Below are 13,046 nucleotides of genomic sequence, written 5' to 3'. Positions count from 1 at the left end.
CATTTGGAGGGGGAAGGGGGAGCATGGGCCAGAAAGAGGACCTGTCTCCTATTTCAAGGCGTTTTTACGCATCTGTTGCTACTGTAAGACATTTAAGGGTGTGCTTTCTGTCCACTCTGCTATCTTACAACATCCTTCTCTTGTCACAACTTGTGATCCCCAAAGCTTCCCTCAGCCAACTAATCTAGCAGTTCTCAACCTTTCCAGTGCCGTGGCCCTTCAATACAGTTCCTCATGTTGTGGTGACCCCTCAACCACAGAATTATTTTCATTGTTACTTCATAATTTTGGTACTGTTATACATAGGGATGTTAATATTTGTGTTTTCCAATGACCTTAGGTGACCTGAGGGGGTCGTGACCCACAGGTTGAGAACCACTGATCTAATCCATCTAAGTTGCATAATAAGCTAGGTGTGAGAGGAAAAGGGGATGGGCTGCAGCCATTTCCGGTCCTGGCAAGGCAGGGAATTTGTCTGGCTCCTCTCTCCATTGTAAGACTCAAGGTTGACCAAGCCTTTTCTCAGTAGGTACTGAGGGTACCTGGAGTCACAGCGTATCTTCCATGATCGGAAAATGCTAGGCAAGTCCTAGAGACAAAGTTGGTTGGAGGCAGAGAAATGGCCTTGAAGGAGCATTGGAGTGAGGTAGATCAGGTTTGGAGTCCCAGCCCCATCCCTTCCTATACAGCTACCTAGGTAGGTGCTTGTGCTGTCTGGGACTCAGCTTTTCAGTCTGTACCTCAGAGACAGCTGAGTTCTGTCACTGGGGTGCTGCAGGCAGGGACTGTGTCCTTCATGAAATCAGGATCCTGATACTCCAGTATGAGGGGCTGGAAGGTCCAGGCTCACTGCTCTAGCCCTTCATCCCTCATCACCTGTCTCTGCATCAGTCCACTGTCCTCACATGCCTGCCCCCTGCCTCTCCATTTCTTAAGCTGGAATCACCATCACCAGTTAACTCCTCATCACCTCAGCTCAGTCAACCTTCCCCATCGCCCGCCCACACACTGCCTGCTGTAAGTGCTGCCTTCTAGGTTTCTGTATCACCTAGCCACGATGCTGTCAAACAGGAGGAGTGCTGATAGTTTACAGCTAGTTATCTATCAAAGTTGACGTTTATTGAGCCCTTCAGATAGACCTATCTCTTCGAATCTGGAGAACTAGGACTCAGACCTCAGCTTAGACTTCAAAGAACTTGTTTGCCTTGACTGTGATGACAGGCAGCGGGAATCTGTATGTCTCTAGAACAGAAGGAGGCTAGGAGTGCCACGCCCACTTGTGCTACTTTCTTATAGAATCATAGGGAATCAGAGGTTTAGCTGTTTGAGCTTACTCCAGTAAGAATACAGCATCCGCAAGTGTCTGGGCGTCCAAACTGCCATGACCCAAACAGGCAACCTCAAATCCCTCAAATCCCTGCCAGGTGAGTTGCACCCCAAAAGGGTTTTTCAAATACAATGGCATTTATCCAACTCCTACCCAAGGAGAACACTGGTGTAGTTCATATAAACCCTTTGGGTGCAGTTGGTTCTTTTTTTATTTTTGTCTTTTTGTTTGCTTGTTTGATTGGTTTGGTTTTTTGGGTTTTTGTCCATTAAAAAAGAGCCTCCAGCTGGGTGATGGCCATGCACGCCTTTAATCCCAGCCCTTGGGAGGCAGAGGCAGGTGGATCTCTGGGAGTTAGAGGCCAGCCTGGTTTACAGAGTGAGTTACAGGACAGCCAGGGCTACACAGTGAAACCCTGTCATTAAAAACCATAGCTAGGGGGTTGGGGATTTAGCTCAGTGGTAGAGCGCTTGCCTAGCAAGTGCAAGGCCCTGGGTTCGGTCCCCAGCTCCGGAAAAAAAAAAAAAACAAAACAAAAAAAACAAAACAAAAAAACAAAAAAACAAAACAAAACAAAAAAAAACATAGCTAGGACCGCAGAAAGCCATTTTGTTTTTCAGGACTCTGCAAGGGTAGCTGGGGTGAATTTGCACCCAGGTAGCAGCTGTACCGCAGTTCCATCCTTGTCTCCGAGATGCTGCCCTTGGCCAAAAACGCACTAAGTCGTCTCAAAGTTCGAAGCATTCAGCAAGTGGTGGCAAGGCAGAGCCATCAGAAGAAGACACTACTTTCCATGGCAAATATGGAAATGCTGTATTAGCAGGTGGAGGCATCTTCTGTGTTTCTGCATGGACATATACAGCCACACAAATTGGAATAGAATGGAACCTGTCCCCTGTTGGCAGAGTCACCCCAAAAGAATGGAGAGATCAGTAGTCATGCCAGCTGATACAATAATCAAGGAATAATCAACTCATAAATGAATGCCAAGTCAAAGAATCATGTACTCAATAAAACATGGCAGATTGAAGAAAAATAAATAAATAAAGTACCTTTGAAACCTTAAAAAAATAAGAAAAACATAGCTAGGACTGGAGAGATGGCTCAGCAGTTAAGAGCATTGACTGCTCTTCCAGAGGTCCTGAGTTCAATTCCCAGCAACCACATGGTGGCTCACAACCATACATAATGGGGATCTGCTCTCTTCTCGTGTATCTGAAGACAGCAACAGTGTATTCACATACACGAAATAAATAAATCTTTAAAAAAACCATAGCTAGCTAGCTAGATGATATATATAGATATAGACAGTGGTACCCATAGATCTTGTAACTCTTCCCTCTCCCTTTTTCTCCCCTTACTCCCTCCTCTCTCTCAAGTGTCTTGAGAAACCTACCCTCCCTGCCACCCTCTACCTCTGACCGTAAGCCATACTGGGTTTGCGTTGGGGGTGGGTGTTAGACCTTTCTCTGAGCCTTGAACATCTGGACTTGGTTCACCTTGTGTCCTAGACTGGGCCTAGCCAGGTGCAGCAGTGCAGGCCTTTAACCCCAGTGCTTAGGAGGCACGGGCAATTGAACCTCTGTGAGTTTGAGGCCTGTCTAGTCGACAGTGCCAAAACAGCCAAGACATACAGAAAAAAACCCTGTTCAAAACACCAAACACTCAACCCCCCACCCCAATAAAAGGGCCTAGGAGAATTTTAGGAGAATTAAATTGAAATCTTGCATAATCTAGTCCTACAGTTCCTACTCTGGGGTCCCACCACCTCTCCAGACCCCACAGACACCAGAGGGCTTGAATTCATATTCCATGGACTGCACGGACCTCACCATCCCCTTCTGGATTACACTAACGGTCCATATGTGGTTGGATGCAGTTTGTCCCCTACAGATCTCTGTGTTGGAGGCTTATACCCACTGTTGTGATGTGAGAGACAATAGGGCCAGAGGCTGGAGACATGGCTCGGCTACCTCGGAGCTGAGCTGCTCTGGAGGACCTGTGTTTAATCCCCAGTGTTTACATCATGGCTCCCAGATGTCTGACTCCAATTCAAGGGCAAGAGTCCAGACCTCAAGTTGCAAATCCCTTTGCTGAGGAATCCTGATGTTTCTGTTTGGCCTTAGAGTGGAGGGAAGGGATGTGGGCATGTATAGAAACTGGTTGGGTCTTATCTCTGGAGATGGGGGTTGGGAGGAGACAGCCAGCCAGCCAGACAGACAGGCAGACAGACAGACAGACAGAGACAAGACCATCTCACTTTCTGGCGTGTGCATGGGGCAGTGTACATCGTGCTATCGCATAGATAGCAGTACCCAGTAGGTTTGCTGGCTAGAAGGAAGACAAGACCATGGAAGGTTATAGGACCTTCCTCCGGGGTTTGTTTTCCTACAGAATCCATAGGGCAGTCCTGGGATGGGGGGGGGGGTGGCAGTGTCAAATGCCTGTGACTTCCAGGTCAGGTACAAACACAGTCTGTCTACCTTAGAAGCTGCCTGCCCTCTGGCCTGGCATTGCCTTCCCAGATCAGTTTGGTTTTTTTTTTTTTTTTTTTTTTTTCCGGAGCTGGGGACTGAACCCAGGGCCTTGCGCTTCCTAGGCAAGCGCTCTACCACTGAGCTAAATCCCCAGCCCCGATCAGTTTGGTTTTTAAATCTGTGGGGAGTGGGCAGATCATCTCTGAGGATGATCAGTCTGAATGGTAGTGGCCTGGAGTAGTCTGACTTCAGAATGGTGGCTGAAGGCAGAGCCATTTCTCTGGTCAAGTCCAGAACACTTCAGCACTTTGGCCTGGACAGCACTCTCGGGCGCTAGTGGTACTCCATAGAGGGGACCAGTTGTGCTCACATAGAGGGCTAGCCATGGGGAGGAGAGCTATGACATGGCAGAGGGGACTGATAAGTGCCCATGTCTGAGTGGCCCCAGGTTGGTCAAGAGGAGGAATTTGGAGATCAGAGCGCTTTGTGGTCCTGCAAGGCCTGGGAAGCCTCAGCAGTCTGGCATGGCTTCAGCTCAGGATGGGGTACATGGTTCTTGTTAGAGATTCACACCGTCTATACACCATCCAGCCCCTAAGCCTGGGCTACCTTAACTGGATATACTCCACAGACTTGGTTTTCTCTGTGGGCAGTCCCTGTCTTAAGGTTCCAGGACCCCAAACCTTCTGGGAGGGACCAGCAGTGTGTGTGTGTGTGTGTGTGTGTGTGTGTGTGTGTGTGTGTGTGTGTGTGTTGTAGTGGGTGTTTGGTGTAAGCTGTTGAGGTTTGGTCTGTTGTAATGTATTACTGTAATGCTAAATTTTATACTGGAAGGTCTAGGCCTATGAGTGACTTACCAAGTTTACAAGCTTTTGTTGTGCAAACCTTGTTCTTTGATTTAAATAAAATTGGTTATAGTCAATTACTAGAGGAATTAGAGGTAGGTGGGTTTTGAGTTTACCCGAATTGCTGTAGTCCTCAAGGAACACCCCAGGACCTGGCTCCTTCAAAGTTCCCTGTAGGCAAGAGCCATGCCACTTGTTTAAAAATGCTTCCAAAACCAAAATGATAACGTGTGTGTGTGTGTGTGTGTGTGTATCTGTGTGTATCTGTGTGTATGTCTGTGTGTGTGTTTGTGTGTCTGTGTGTCTGTGTATGTGTGTGTATGTCTCTGTGTGTGTGTATGTCTGTGTGTGAGTGTGTGTGTGTGTATCTGTGTGTATCTGTGTGTATGTCTGTGTGTGTGTTTGTGTGTCTGTGTGTCTGTGTATGTGTGTGTTTGTCTGTGTGTGAGTGTGTGTGTGTGTGTGTGTGTACTTGTCATGACTTACATGTGGACGGTACAACCTTCTGGAATCAGCTCTCTCCTCCCATCATGTAGGTGCCAGAGATTGAAGTCAGGTCAAGTTGGTAGCAAGTGTCTTTACCAGCTGAGCCATTTTGTGTCTCTCCCTCTTTTCCAGACACAGTCTGTGCTGGCTGGTTTTGTGTATCAACTTTACATAAGTTGGAGTTATCACAGAGAAAGGAGCCTCCCTTGAGGAAATACCTCCATGAGATCCATCTGTAAGTCATTTTCTTAATTAGTGATCAAGGAGGGAGGGCCCCTTGTGGGTGGTACCATCCTTGGGCTGGTGGTCTTGGGTTCTATAAGAAAGCAAGCTGAGCAAGCCAGGGGAAGCAAGCCAGTAAGTAACATCCCTCCATGGCCTCTGCATCAGCTCCTGCTTCCTGCTCTGCTTGAGTTCCAGTCCTGACTTCCTTTGGTGATGAACAGCAATGTGGAAGTGTAAGCTGAATAAACCCTTTCCTCCCCAACTTGCTTCTTGGTCATGTTATTTGTGCAGGAATTAAAAACCCTGACTAAGACACAGTCTCACCTCTAATTGGTGATCCTCCTGAGGGCTGAAATTACAAATGTGTACCACCATGTCTAGCTTATTAATGTCTTCCTTTTTTCTTTTTTAAAACTACAGTTTATTTATTTTCTGCGTATGAGTGTTTTGCCTGTATGTGTATATGTGTTCAATCTGAGTAGCTGGTGTCCTTGGAGGACAGAGAGTAGGTTGGATCCTTCAGAGTTCCTAGGGTCACAGGTGATTGTGAGCCACCATGTAAGTGCGGGGAACCCAGGTCCTCTGCAGGAGGACAAGTGTTCTTAAGCACTGAGCCATCTCTCCAGCCCCTTGACATCTTTCTTAATGATATAAAAAACCAAAACATTTAAAACCATTAGATAAGTCTTTTAGGCAGTAGATAAGTCTTTTTTACTTCCCAGAAGATGTTTACTGTCCCAGCTGCATATGTAGCAGAGGATTGCCTTATTGGGTATCACTGGGAGGGGAGTCCCATGGTCCTGTGGAGGCTCCATGACTCAGGGTAGGGGAATGCCAGGGTGCTGAGGCAGGAGTGGGTGGGCAAGTAGGGAGCACCCTTATAGAGGCAGGGGTGGGAGTGAGGGTTATAGGGAGTTTGTGGAGGGGAAACTGGGAAGGAGGATAACATTTAAAATGTAAATAAATAAAATAACCAATAAAAAAAACGAAAAGAAAAAAGATGTTTACCGCTGGACTCTGAAACACACTATCTTCGTAGATGAGAATGAAGGCTTCGACTGCCTGTGTCAGCCTGTCTATACCCTGCAAACAAACCATCCTTGCACAGGCCTCCCTCAGGTCTTCCCCTGAACTTGCTGGGCTCTCAGGAAGAAGGAAACAGGTAATAAGAGTGGGGCAGGTGCTCGCTTCGGCAGCACATATACTAAAATTGGAACGATACAGAGAAGATTAGCATGGCCCCTGTGCAAGGATGACACGCAAATTCGTGAAGCGTTCCATATTTTTGAGCACCAGTGGAAGGGGAAGCCCTGGGTCCTGCTAAGACTGAACCCCCAGGGAACTAGTCTATAGGGGGAGGGCGGCAATGGGGGGAGGGTTGGGAGGGGAACACCCATAAGGAAGGGGAGGGGGGAGGGGGATGTTTGCCCGGAAACCGGGAAAGGGAATAACACTCGAAATGTATATAAGAAATACTCAAGTTAATAAAAAAAAAAAAAAAAAAAAAAGAGTGGGGCAGGTTCTGGAATGTTCAGCAGCTCAGAGATTCCTAACAGTCTTCAGGGCCCAAAGAGGAAGGGCCCTGCAGGTCACTGATCAAACCTGAGCCTTCATGTGCTCTTACCGTCTGGAGACTGACCATCTAGTGTACACCCTGAACTTTGAACTTTTCAGTCCTGTAGATGCCTCCTCTTTTTTTTTTTTTTTTTTTTTTTTGTGGTGGCAGGGGAAGCCTGGGTTGCGACAGGGTCTCTCTATGCAGTCCTGGCTGTCTTGGACTTGCTATGTGACCAGGCTGACTTCAGTCTCACAGAGATCCACCTGCCTCTGCCTCCTGTGTGCCACCATGCCTAACATAGATGTCTCTGTGCAACAGAGGTGGAAAAGAAACCATGCTGAGTTAACGCAGAAGCAGAAGAGCTGGGTGAAAGCCACCTTTTTTTCCTTTAACATGTAAACGGCTTTCAGGAATATTATGAGCCTTGCACCTTTGACATGTCAGCACCAGGCAGCGTCAGCCTAAGGTGACTTCCACATCAAATGCATTCCATTTCATTGTAATTACTGTGTCCGTCTGCCATTGTAGTTGGGGATTCATTGCACTCAGAGCTTATAAATACACTGGGAACAAAAGGCATTCAATCGGGCTGGAGAGGTGGCTCAGCGGTTAACAGCACTGACTGCTCTTCCAGAGGTCCTGAGTTCAATTTCCAGTAACCACATGGTGGCTCACAACCATCTATAATGAGATCTAGTGCCCTCTTCTGGTGTGCCTGAAGATAGCTAAGTTACTTATATACATAAAAACTAATAAAAAAAATTTTTTTTGGTTCTTTTTTTTTTCGGAGCTGGGGACCGAACCCAGGGCCTTGTGCTTCCTAGGTAAGCGCTCTACCACTGAGCTAAATCCCCAGCCCCCATAAAATTTTTTTTAAAAAGGCATTCAATTGTTGGCACTGAATTTTCTTTCTGTATAGACTATATAAAAGTCCTTCAGGGGCTGGGGAGAAAGCATTCTCCAGGCAAGTATGGAAACTTAGGTTGGAATCCCTGGCACTGACATAAACAGGCATGGTCCCAGTGGGCCAGATGGAGGCTACCTTGGAGCTGTATTTGAGGGGCACATGACCAGTCCATCCATTGTTGGAGTCTTGTGCACACATTGATAAGACGTCATCTGGGCTGTCATGGTGACCGGTGAGATGAGCACGCAGAGTAGACCATCTGTTCTAGCCCATGAAGTAGTTAAGCTAACCTCTGACCCCACTCACATTCCTGGGGCACCCTGAGAATGATGCCAGAAACAAGACAGCATGTCAGAGGTGGTTCACAGGAGGGCATATGGACAACTACCCCATACCAATCCACTAACAGCCTGGCCTGGGGGTTCAACCCTACCTACTACTTTGTAAAACTACAGAAGCTCCAGAATTTAGCCACTCACTGAATGGTCAGAGTGCAATCTTCCACTTGGATGACCTTCCTTACCAAGGGAGAAAGTTAGTAAGGTGCCAAGTTAGGAAGAGTCACAGCTGTTTTGTCTGGGCTTTTGTCAGTTTTGCACAATAACCAAATAGTGTAGTCAAGCATTACCTAGAACCGTGCACCAGTGCCTGGCCTCAAATCCACGTCTCCTTGTCTCAGACTCCCGAGTACTGGAATTATAGACTTTTTTCACAGGCTCCAGGTCACTTTATAGAGAACTTCATTGAGATCAGTAAATCTGTTTGGGGGGTAGGGAGGAATGGTGGCATGTACTTATCATCTGAAATGCCAGAGGTGGGGATAGGAGGATCCCTGGGGTTTGATAGCCAGGTTTAGTGAGAGACTCTGCCTCAGGCAGAGTTGATGACAGTGGGCAGACAGCAGTATTTGTACGACTCTGTATCCTGAATGCTTGAATTAAAGGTATGAGACATTACACCTGGTAAAATTGCAGATCTACTGAGGAAAAGCAAGACAAACAACCAGAGACCGAGTGGAAAGGGCTTCAAGGTAGGGTTACCCCTCACTACATATATTTATACTTCAAAATATAAGTATAATTTGTTTTGTTTATTTAATTTTCATGTGCATGAGTGTTTTGCTTTGCAGGTATGTTTCATGTATGTGTGCACATGCCTGATGCTCAGGGAAGTCAGAAGAGGATATCAGAACTTTTGGAACCGGAGTTTCAGATGGTTGTGAGCTGCCGTGTGGGTGCTGGGTTCTAGACCTGGGAAGTCTTGGAAGAGCATCAAGTGCTCTTAACCACCAGGCCACGTCTCCAGCATTTTTTTTTTAAACCCTTGTACTTCTTACAGCTTGATGCTCACACCCATCTATGAGCAACCACTACCAGGACCCAGGGGAAGGCTGTCCCCATTTCTATGGAATCGTGCTCATGTTTATGAGCTGTCTCATTTCCAGAGAAATCATTTTTGTAAATGATTATTTTTGTAAATTACCTCAGCCCATCGAGCACTTGCAAAATAGCACTGCTGCCAAATAAACTATAAAACCGTTGAGTGGCATCAGCATTCATTCAAAGCTGGATGTGGCAGAGACGGGCTCTCTCTGTGTACCTCTGGCTGGGCTGGAATTCCCAGGACACAGAGGATCATGAGTTCCAGACCATATAGCAAGACTGTCAAAAAAAAAACAAAGTTCACACACACGCAAAAGCTGTCTTGCCTAAAAAGAAGTATCAAGGCCTCTTACTTCGGAATCTCAGCTGAGATGAATACCAAGGATGTTGGAGGCATAAAGGACAGGGTACAGCTAGTAGGGGGCAGATGCAAATTACTACAAAATTCAGAGCAATGTGGATTAGCAAGCAGGTGGAATGAGGAATACGTGTGCCTGCCATTGCCTGACAGGAAGCATTTCTCCGAAGAAAGGACACATTTACTGGGAGCTACAGGAGGGACAGAAATGTACTGCCTCAACCAGGAAATGCAGAATTCCAGGAAGATGAGTAGAGAGCAGGGAAGGGAGGGGTGAAAGTGAGCGGGAACACTGGCCTGGAAAGCAGTCTTCAGGAGGAGGTCAGCGGGACTGGCCAGGGTGTCTGATAGCGTTATCACGGGTTTAGCTTATCCGCCAAGCACTAACACAGCCCTGAGCACTGCGAAAACAAGTCATAGTTTGGACGGCAAATTAAATGCACCTAATGGCTGCTTCGGAGAAACCCTGAGCCTATCAACTCCTTTTCAGGGGAACGGAAAAGGAAATGAGTGATGGTTGTTTGATGGTTAGAGTTCGAATGCTATGTGCTTCCACCCACCCTTGGGATTGCAGCCTGAATTTAACGAGGTTCCTCCTGACCCATTCCCACGTTAGTGTCCAGCTCTGTGGATGAGTCAGTGAATTAGGTCCTGTAAAAAGTTGACGAACAGAATCCCTGTGCTTTAAGCAAGGGCAGACAGGACCAGCCTACACCCACTCTGGAAATTTCCCAAAATACAATGGTCCATCCCCTTTGCTGTGAATTTTCAGGACCATAGGGGCTGCTTGCAATACACAGCCCTGATGTGGGAGCATGTGCCTAGGATCCCAGCATTCAGGGTGTTGGGCAGGAGGGTCAGAAATTCAAGACGACCCTTGGCTAGTGAGTTGGAGGCCATCTTGGTCTCTATGAGACCCTATATACCCCTCACCTTGAGAGGGCATCGTTCCTCAACAGGGGGACAAATGTTTGCTAGTTATGTGTGGAGGGGAGGTATGTGTGGGAGTCAGGGGACAACTTGCCAGAGTCAGTTCTTTCCTACCAGGTTGGGATCTTCAGGTTTGGCACCTATGCCTGCTAAGCCATTTCTGGGGCCTACCCTTTCCTACGGATGGAAATGAATGTGAGCAGGTGAGCCCACGGGAACACTCTCCTGAGACCACCGTTTCTCAGTGTCGTTCAGTGGGAGCACGGGATGGATATTTTAGAGTAGCAGAGTGGAGCCAGAATGGAGCAAAGCACGACCTTTTTTTTTTTTTTTTTTTTTAAATTAATTTCTTTATGTAAATGAGGGCTGTCTGCAATACACCTGCATGCCAGAAGAGGGCATCAGATCTCTTTCTAGGTGGTCATGAGCCACCATATGGCTGCTGGGAATTGAATTCAGGACCTCTGGAAGAGCAGCCAGTGCTCTTAATCGCTGAGCCATTCCACATGTCTCCAAACAACTTTTTTTTTTTTTTTTTTCGGATCTGGGGACCGAACCCAGGGCCTTGCGCTTGCTAGGCAAGCGCTCTACCACTGAGCCAAATCCCCAACCCTTCCAAACAACTTTATTAACCCCAGGTCTCCAGTAAGAGCATAGGCGGTACAGGTGAGAAGAGTATACACTGTGATGGACTCTCAGTATCCCAGGCAAACTTTTTATGTAGCCTTGAATTCCTGATCCTCCTGCCTCCACCTCCAATTCTGGGATTAGAGGCTTGCATCACCATGTCAGACTTGTGCATTGCTGAGGCTTGAGCCCAGGACCTCCTGATGTTAACCAACGAAACTACATCTCCACTCTCAAGAACAGATAGATCTGCCCTAGCTCACCGCTTCTCAACCTTCCTAATGCTGGGAGCCTTTAATACCGTTCTTCATGTTGTGGTGACCCCCAACCATAAAATTATTTCAGTTGCTACTTCATAACTATAATTTTGCTACTGTTATGAACCGTAATGTCAGTATCTGTTTTCTGATGGTCTTAGGAAGCCCCGATAACGACCCCACAGGTTGAGAAACCCTGCTCTAGTTATAACTCCAAGTTCCCCAAGCACAGCCAGATTCTGATTAGGCTAACATAGGTGGCCAGCTTCCAGATGGACTACCACTCTCCTGGAGTTTACATGAGCTCCGGCTTAGTTTCCAGTCTAGCTCTTTTCTAAACTGCCAACTTAATCTGCATAAAGTGGGGTGTGAGCTGGGCTCTTAAGAGTATGCGCTACACCAATGCAAAGGCGGCCTGCAGCGCCCTCTAGCGGTGGCTGTTGCTGGTGTGCAACACTGCGAGAGGCTCCAGAGTCTCCCAGGCGCCTGTCTGCTGGCTTGGTGCCTGAGTTCTGAAACCTTTCTTTGCTGTCTTGCTTCTCTCCAAGGTTTTTCACTGCTCTTCAGGCTCTTGTGGAGGACTATGAGGCATCTAAGATGGGTTTAATAGTATTTCATAGACAGCCAGGGTGTTCCCATTGGGATCTCAACTGTGGACAACTGGAATCATACCGTCCTCGGTATTCCCCTGCCTGGTCCCCATCACACTTCCTTTCCTGTCCTGGACATTGGATAAAGACTGACAGTTATCTCTGAAGCTAGGGGCATCCAGAATAGAGGGAGCAGCATCTCCACCACAGAGAGTGTGCGTAGGAGAGATCCCCAGTTTCAGCCTCTACGTACAAATACACAATAAAATCTGGTGTGGTGGGAGACATTTTATACCCTTACCACATAGCACACAGATTCAAATGCGATCATGGATCAGTTGCTGCCCTTCTCTGGTTGTTCCACTTTAATTTGGACCTTCTAGAAAGCTTTGTGTTCAAACCAGAAGTGGTGCTTCTTTTGAGGACTAGGAAGTCAAAGGGTTATCGGGTCAGTGTGGATTCGTATTGGATTCTAAGCAAGCTCTGGACATGCTGACAGAGGCAAAGAATGAGCCAAAGGGGCCTTCTGCTTTAGCGGAAGGACATGGTTTAGGGCCTGGACAGCATTCCATCCGTTCCGTGACACTGAAGAAGGATTCTTGTTCATTCCCCATACTTCCTACGGAGGCAGACGGAATTGTACTGGGCTGTCCTGAGCTACGTACCCGACACTTAGTAGCCTATGCTGATGGGGTCAGTAGCAGAGACCCAGGAGAGTAGAATCCTTCTGAAGATTATGGCAATAGCCCTCTTGCCAGCTACCTGTTAAAAATTATGTATGATTTCTATTTGCCTTTCAATAGCTCAATTTAGATCTGAACATCTACTTTCATTGATAATAGGGCTCATAGGTAGCAACCAAGCCCTCTATGACCCTCAAAGAATGGGAGTCAGGGTTCAGGCATGTCCTAGTTTGCAGCAGGTCCATCTCAGCAGGCTCAGATGCTCATGGGCACACTTATTAAAAGGGACCCTAGAGCAGGGCTGGTGGAAATAGATGCAGGCAGATCTCTGTGAGTTCAAGGCTAACATGATCTACAGAGTGAGTTCCAGGACAGCCAAGGCTATACGAGAAAC

At 47.2% G+C, this 13,046-nt stretch overlaps 1 non-coding gene and 1 pseudogene across 1 annotated transcript; both read left to right on the top strand.

Moving 5' to 3' along the window:
• The first annotated feature begins 1,936 nt into the window (after nucleotides 1-1,936).
• Nucleotides 1,937-2,316, top strand: Cox7b-ps4 (cytochrome c oxidase subunit 7B, pseudogene 4; annotated as a pseudogene).
• A 4,224-nt stretch (nucleotides 2,317-6,540) lies between these two features.
• LOC120095499 (U6 spliceosomal RNA) lies at nucleotides 6,541-6,647 on the top strand. The gene has a single exon (XR_005490953.1). It is a non-coding gene; the product is annotated as a U6 spliceosomal RNA (small nuclear RNA).
• The last annotated feature ends 6,399 nt before the right edge of the window (nucleotides 6,648-13,046 follow it).

This window comes from Rattus norvegicus, chromosome 10, assembly GCF_036323735.1.
Source record: "Rattus norvegicus strain BN/NHsdMcwi chromosome 10, GRCr8, whole genome shotgun sequence".
In the NCBI taxonomy this organism is placed as follows: Eukaryota; Metazoa; Chordata; class Mammalia; order Rodentia; family Muridae; genus Rattus; species Rattus norvegicus.
The sequence above is the reverse complement of the archived record's forward strand: the minus strand, read 5'-3'. Positions and strand labels throughout refer to the sequence as shown.